An 8,194-nucleotide genomic window follows, 5' to 3' on the forward strand; every position below is an offset into this window, starting at 1 on the left:
CAGGGAAATACAGGCATGAACTTCACTGCATTCACTTCCTTTTCCAACTGTGGTCAAGTGTCAGAAAATCAGTTTTCCCACAAGTAATTGAGCAAAAAAAGACTTACTCATAACTTACCTAAGCTACTTTGAAGGCTTTTTTTTCTTTGTTGCTAATTGTCATGGGGAAGTAAATTAAGTTTGATTGCAGTGAGGCAAAGCTTCTAAATCATCTTTTCAGATTGGTGAAGAGGCAGAACTGCCCTCTGCTTCAATCAGCTGTGTTGGTGTCTGGTATTGTTACAAAAAGTGGCTTCCATCAGGTTTTAACACTAGTAAAATCTAGCATACACTAATTTTACTGCAGTTCTGACTTCAGTAAGGGGTTTATGGTTGTTATTTCACAAGTGATTCATATAACTGATTTAATTACAAGCAAAACAATGAATAGAATATTAATAAAAGGATGTACAAGAAAGAGGCAAACTATTCACACACGAGGGCTTGCCAGGCCAAGAACTCCCAACAACAACTGATCACTACCAGGATATGTGAGCTGGAATGGTCCCTTCTCCCATCCCCAGCAAAGATGTGAGGTGGTATAGAATCTCGGGATCCTAGTCATGCCCTCTCCTGGCTACTGCAAAAATTAACCCTCTCCTGGCTGCAACCAGGACAATGCTTATTTGCAATGGAGGTGTATAATTAATAACACAAGATGAGGGAAAAAACCCCAAACCCTAATTTTCAAACTTCTCTAGGCTTGAAAAATTGGTGAAAGGGGCAAAACCCATTGCCAAGGAATTTTGAACTCTTACACTAGGGGTGCTTCATCACGATACTAGACATTTTAAGGGCTTCTGTATCAAGGAGCCAACCCACCATTGCTATTGTCATGGGACCAGACAATTGAGAAACACAGTGATGAAAAGCCACTATTGCTGCTGCTCTGGCTGTGATCTGATGTGGATAACGGCCAGTTCTTTTTAAGCAGACACGTTATCAAGTATTATAAAGTTTCTGTAACATAATGATTTGCTAACAGGGCTTTCCAAGCCTCTGGAAACCTCCACAGTTTGCTACTTTCACTGCAAAAATAAACAGGCTTCAGTAAGGATTTAAAGATGCTCCAAAGCCATATGAAACATGAACAAATAAGCAGTGAAGCTGAGGTATGGTACATTAAAAATAAAACAAATTTGTTGCTGCTAGGTTGGAAAAAACAGTAGAACTTTGAACTCTACACATTTGAGCATTGTGATACTCAGACTGAGGAGACTGATAAAAGGATATTCTAGCAGGCATATTAATGCCTGGTAGAATAAGATACCAGTGTGTTTACAAGTGTTCATATACCACTCTTACAGAACAAAGCAAACACAACACCCACTTGTGCAGCCACTGGAGGTCAGACATCAGATCAGCTCTGCAGACATCAAGATACCGAGCATAACAATCTCTCTCAGGCCTGAGTGCCATCACATATACTCTCCAGCCTTGCCTTATGGTGAGCCTATTTACAAGATGTGACTCCTGTAATTAAGTCACTATATATACTGAAATGTATGTCAAAAATAAAGGAAGATAATATGACAGACTTCGCATTTCCTTAGAGAAAAAGACGTTTTCCCTGGCCTATGTATAACATGGTAAAGACTATACTAAAAAAGAATTACATTCAAGAATCATTTTGGAAATACACAGTTTTAACAGCTAGGGCATCTAAGCTTATATAACTAGCAACAAAGTTACAAAGCTCCATTTTAAGTCAGTTGATTTTTCCACTGCTTATTTTCCTTGTAATTTCCATTGCTTTGTAGAAGGGGAACTAAGAAGGCATTTCAATAGAGGTCTCAGCAAAGTTTAGTATATAAGCAGGCTGAACACACTTCAAGAAGCAAGACATATTTTGGGCTGTGTATAAAACAAACAGAAAGAAATAATACCCATTAAAAATGACAATTTGCAACTGAAAAAGTATACAAACAGAAGATTAATTTATCCTGAAGCAGGATTAAAGTCTTTTCTACTCAGACAATTTCATTTGAAATTCTCTCCTTTAAACTCACCTAACAGACTGTCATCCTGCAGTTATCCTACAGGATAAATGGGAAGTATCTGAAGTGCTGCAGGTGTAGACACTACTAAACAATGAGGCTGGCTGTAGACTTTTATTCTTTTACCCTGCAGGAAGGATGAGCACCTTCAGGTTAAGAAAAACAACTAAATTTTATGCCGCAGAGGGATGACCTCTCCTGTTAAAGATTAAACAAGTATATATTTCCTGAATATTGTGCCAATGAGTGATAGCAGCAGATCCAAGTAAAAAAATCCATTAAAATTTAGTTTCTGGGCAATAGGCTACTATCTGCTTTCCTTTCTCAGGTTTGCCCCTGCTGTTGTTCATTTTGTAACTCAATAGCTTATAAAGGTCATCAACAGAAAAGACAAAATACATGTCCAGAGAGCGTGTAGGTCTCATGAGTACTTTAGAGATAGAAGGAATTTTCTGTGTTGACAAACTCAAGGCACCCACAGGAAAGGAAGAGGGTGACGGGGTGGAAATAAACAGTAATCCTCCCTTCTCAAAATGCAATGCTTTTCAACCTTCCCCTGCTCCCTATAAACCTGTTTTTTGCAGGATGACAGTGTTTGGCTTTCAGTGGTGCTGAACACCTCTGATTCCATAGTTGAGGACAGCTATTCATCTCATTCGGCTCTTCCCTCTCAGAAGGACCTGAACACATGCCCTTCATCACAACTGCTTTGTGAGACCTGATTCAGTGTTAGTCTCCTAGTAACACCAGACAAATAAATGTACAAGTGTCTAGATAAATGCTTTCTCCTTTCCAAAAACATACCCTGCTTGCCACTCTTTGCTCTGGCTTTCACCTCATACAGGGCTAGGGCCATTTCATTTCAATTTCCTTGTTACAGCTTTTGCAAAAGCCATTCTCATTTTTCAGCTGTGTTTCTCTCCTAACTGAAAGCCAAGAGATTTTAACTAGGCACCAGGACTATCTTGAACCTCTGTCCCACCTGCACCGGAAAGTGAATCTTTTGCTTGTCCTGTGTTTATGTAACTAACCAGCTCAGTTCAAGCTTGTGTAAAACGCCTGGCTTTAGTAACAGCAGTGGCCTCCGCATGCGCTTCTGCAAGCCAGGTTTTAAAAGAGTCTGGTCAGACTCCTCCATCCTCAAAGATGCTCAAGGTGAGATCACCTTTGCAATCAAAGATACTTGATTAGTTGGGAAAGGTTTGGCCTGCTATCACATCCTCCAAAGCAGGGACAGAACTGGATTGCCAACATCTCAGGCTTACAAGAAAACAAAACAAAATCTGGGGCTGAGAATGGATACAGCCACATTTGAACTCCTCTCTCAGAAGGAGTTTAGAAGGTAAGGTCTTTTCTGCACCCCATGTCTCAGTGGGAGGGTCTCCCTAATAAACCTCATCTGAAGCTCCCATTCTGCCCATGACAGAAAGCACCATTCAAAAAACTGAAGCTTTTTTTACAAAGAAAACAAAAGGCTAAAAACCTCTGGCAAATGAAGTGGGTAAAAGAAAATCAGACAGGCTGGGTAAAAAAAAAAAGTCTGAGAATAGCTAAACTAATGTAAACCTTCTTCCAGTCAGCAGGAACAAAGAGCCAGTGAAGAGAGCTGGAAGAGCCAACTGCTAACCAGGTTGTAAAGGAACCTTTCAAAGGGGACAATACAGTTGCAGAGGACTTGGAAGTGACACTCACTGGAATAATTTTATTAATGTCTCCTGCAGACGAATTCAGGGAGATTTCCATTGTCTAAATCAGAAAAGGGGAGGGCATACATCAGAAAGTAGATCTTTCATGGCTCAGTGGGGAAAACATACTGCCAATTTTTAAAGAGCAGTCTGCACCTCTGGGGTAAAGGAAGAGACATCAGATCTGTAAGCCTGGCATCTGTTACAGACAAATAAGCAGAAAATATATAATTATGTCACTGTAAAAACCCATGGCTGATCCACATCTTAAACAGTGCATTTGAAAGAAGTCCCCTCAGCTCAAAAAAATGCTGTATTAGAACAGAAAAAGGTGCAGGGAACTGCAACAAGAATGATAAAAAATGTAGAACAGTTTTTGCCTGAGGACCAATTGAGTTGCCTTTATTCTTCATTCGGAAGAGAGCATTTATGAAGGATACAGTGCAATGCAAAATGATGAGCAGCATGAAAATAAAATGTATACTCAAGTATCTTGTATACATGAATATACATCAGTAAAATGTATATTCAAGTACTGTAAGTAAACTTGTGCCATTTTATAAATCAAACCAACAATCCCTCCCAGTTTTGCTTTCAATTACCTGTAAAGAAAAATCCAGCTCTGGCAGGTAAATCAGGATTGGTTCCTCTGGCACAGAACAGCCATCTACCAAAGGACTGCATCCTGCACGCTCTACCTGTACGTGTACTCTGCTGGGTTTTTCTGAACACATATGCCATACTTTGAAATACTACCCGCACTTTTACCCAGAACAAATTCACAAGGGGAACAGAATTTCTTGTGCTGTTCGCATGGGGTACATCTAACCATCATGGTAAATAAAACTAACCCACAGCAAAAACACTGCATACTGGATTGAATAAGAGTGTGAGAAAAAAGGCAGCTGTTGCCATTTCTGTCAAAGACCATGATGAATCATGTATAGGACAAAAAGGACTTTAATCTATTGTACTTATTTCTTATGGTAGGGTTTTAACTCTTCTGCAGTTGTTCATGGACTTCCTGGAATTCTGTCTCCATGTATTTGACAAACTTGTGAAAATCAAAGATTACGTGTGGGAATCAGTGCAAAACAGAAACATTCAGCTCACCTAGTTGTCATTTGTCTCTGCTACAAATCTTCTTTCACATTTTTTTGAAAAAACAAGGAAGACTACTAAATTATATTTTACACATCTTTTAGCTAACATTCATCATCACCTCTCTTTCCTTAATAACATGGTTTCTACAGGTTATAAGAACTTGATTTAGCTAAGAAGAGAGAAGGTAACTGTAGAGATGGTATAAACAGGTGTTTATTATTAAATGTGACTAGCCAAATTGAAATTCTGTGAACTCCAATTGACTAGTGCCTTTACAATGACAATAGCAAGTATTCAGAAGGCATTCTGGATCCAGGATCTCCACTCTGGTTTTTTTTTGGTTGGGCTTTTTTTTTTTTCTGGCTAAAAAAGTCACCTTCCTCTCTCATCCAAATCCCAAGCCAAAAAGTGCTATGATAGTTACAAAAGTCTTCTAGTCCTACTGTATTCTGAAAAATTACTGTGGTGGGTTGACCCTGGCTGGACGATAGGTGCCCACCAAAGCTGCTCTATCACTGCCCTCCTCAGCTGCGCAGGGGAGAGAAAACACAATGAAAGGTTTGTGGGTCAAGGTAAGGACAGGGAAATAATTTGTTGGGGTCCCTCCCCTGCCGTGTAGCCCTGGGAGAGGGGCCCTGAGGGCACAGGCACGGGGTTTCCTGTCCCTGCTCAGCCTCGTTCCCATTGGTTGGTTTGTGTTCCCTGCGCGGGCAGAAGGACCCTTGGGCCCGTGACTGGAACAGTTCCTCGGCAGAGCCCCGGCCATGCGGCTGGAGAAATAAACATCTCTGAAACAGCTATCAAGAATCTGTCTGTCCATATATATATTTCCTTTCCACGGGACTCCTGGTTTGATATATGCGTGTTGCAGGATCCCCACTGCAACAAATGGTGGAGATTTGAGAGCAGAACGATCCCCGATCCCTAAGCGACTGATTTGTGTGAGTAAACCCTGGAAACTTTGGATTCCTCTTCTTGGTTTTGCTTTGCTATTCCATATCTAAACTATGGAGGAACCGTGGGAAGACTCTTGGCTCTCAGAGCCGCATATGGACATTTATCTTAAAATGATTCTTGAACAACGATTTGTAAATTTTAGCTTGATTCAAGCTCAAAAAGAACTGAAACACTTCCTGGCATGGTTGTTTAAGAACTTTTTCTATGTTTCTTGGGATTTAATTATTACCAAGGGCTTTTGGAAAACCGTTTGGACACAGTTAATACTGGAGTCAAAATATATGCCGATGGAAGAATATTTTCGTGAATATTATTTAGTTACCGAGACTGTTGAGCAATGTCAGCTGTGTCCTGGCGAAGGGAAGCGTGGCGCAGGGACCGTGCGGCCCAGGCCACGTGCACCGAGCGCTCTGAGAGCAGCAGCGAGGCAGTTCCCGCGCGCGGGCGGAGCCACGCGAGCCGCAGTGTCGGTGGCGGAGCGAGGAGCGGCGGGACCCGGCGGTGCCCGCCCGGTCCTGTGCAGTGCGTGGTGGAGCGAGCCCCGTGAACGCCCGACCGAGAGGGGCGGCACGCGGGCGGCGGCTGGCGGCGATGGCGGTGGAACGGAGCCGCGCCCGGCCGAGACGCGCGCTGGAGCGGGGCGCGGGGGAGTCGTCGCTCGGGGGCCCGGCCGAGACGTGGGTGCAGCGCCCGGCAGCGGCAGCGAAGCTGCGACCAGAGGAGGCGACGCACGGAGAACTGAGCGGCGTGGCCCGGCCCGGCCCGCGCGGCCCCGAACGCGACCCCGGGAAGAGCGCGCAGGCACCAGCAGCCCCGAGAATTCCAACACGGGAGCGACCGAAGGAGAGAGCAAAGACGCAGCGAGACAGAAAACAGCAGCCACTCGAAAAAAGGAAAAGATCATAGCAACTAAGACCTTAGGGATAGTAAAATGGTATAATGTTAAGCAAAATTATGGTTTTATAACAAGGTATGACAACCAGCAAGACATATTCGTGCATAGAACTGCTATTAAAAAGAATAACCCTGAAAAATGCATCCCAAGCTTGGGAGATGGAGAGGTGGTGCAATTCAAAATTATACAAGGTAGAAAAGGGTTACAAGCATCGCAGGTCACTGGGCCTGATGGTGTTCCTGTAAAAGGCAGTATATATGCAAAAAATCGTAGTCATGTTAGACAGTATCTCCATTGTAAGCCCCCCCTACAGTTTCCCTTTCCTAATCCCACCTTTCCCTTTTACCCTATGTCCTATTACCCCCAGTGTATTCCCAATCCGTTTTTTCATCCATGGTTTCCCTCACAAAACCATGCTTTTGCCAATTGTTTCCCCAAAAATCCCTTTCCAATGCCGAGTGGGGGATGAAAAAGGGGGAGGGAAGAAGTTAAACCCTCTCCTGCCTCAGTTTCCCCACAAAGCATGCTCAGAGAATTCTGTCTCCCTTCTGTCAGCCCTAAGATGTTCCAGAGAATCTGTTTGGACATTTAAAGACTCAGGAGGGTGGCTTGTTTTGTTTTGAAACTGTTCTTGTTATGTTTATCCAGTTGTTTTCATTCTCCTTTTATTAAAATAAAACGGGTGAGGTGTTGGGGTCCCTCCCCTGCCGTGTAGCCCTGGGAGAGGGGCCCTGAGGGCACAGACACGGGGCTACCCTGTCCCTGCTCAGCCTCGTTCCCATTGGTTGGTTTGTGTTCCCTGCGCGGGGAGAAGGACCCTTGGTCCCGTGACTGGAACAGTTCCTCGGCAGAGCTCCGGCCATGCGGCTGGAGAAATAAACATCTCTGAAACAGCTAGCAAGAATCTGTCTGTCCATATATATATTTCCTTTCCACGGGACTCCTGGTTTGATATATGCGTGTTGCAGGATCCCCACTGCAACAATAATTCTTTACCTATTACTGTTGGGCTAAACAGACTTGAACAGGGGAAATTAATGTGCTACCAAATTAAAGTAGGTTAATGAGAAATAAAACCAAATCTTAAAACATCTTCCTCCCACCCCTCCCTTCTGTATGGACTTCACTTAAAATTTTCTCTACCTTCATCCTTGCAGCAATGCAGAGAAAAGGGAGCTGTGGTCAATTAATCACACAACCCTGCCGCTTCTGCCCCATCAGGGGAAGGATTCCTCACACTTTTCCCTTACTCCAGTGAGGTGGCTGGTGTGGGGTCTGTAGCTCAGACCCAGGAAGCTGTGACCGGTCTGGAGAGATGGTCCTGTGAGGAACTGTCTTCCCGGGACCCTGTGTCTTCCCTCAGCTGTAGCCAGAGTGCCTTTGCAGAGAAGCTATCAGCTCTTCAGTGATTCTCAGCTTGTGATTTCAGCTCTTGCTCTGCAGGGCAATCTCCAGGCCAGACCAGGAGGAGAGAGACGAGAGACCCATGTAGCAGTTCCGCATGGGGCAGCTTTATT

The sequence above is a fragment of the Corvus hawaiiensis genome, chromosome Z (assembly GCF_020740725.1).
Source record: "Corvus hawaiiensis isolate bCorHaw1 chromosome Z, bCorHaw1.pri.cur, whole genome shotgun sequence".
Taxonomy (NCBI): domain Eukaryota; kingdom Metazoa; phylum Chordata; class Aves; order Passeriformes; family Corvidae; genus Corvus; species Corvus hawaiiensis.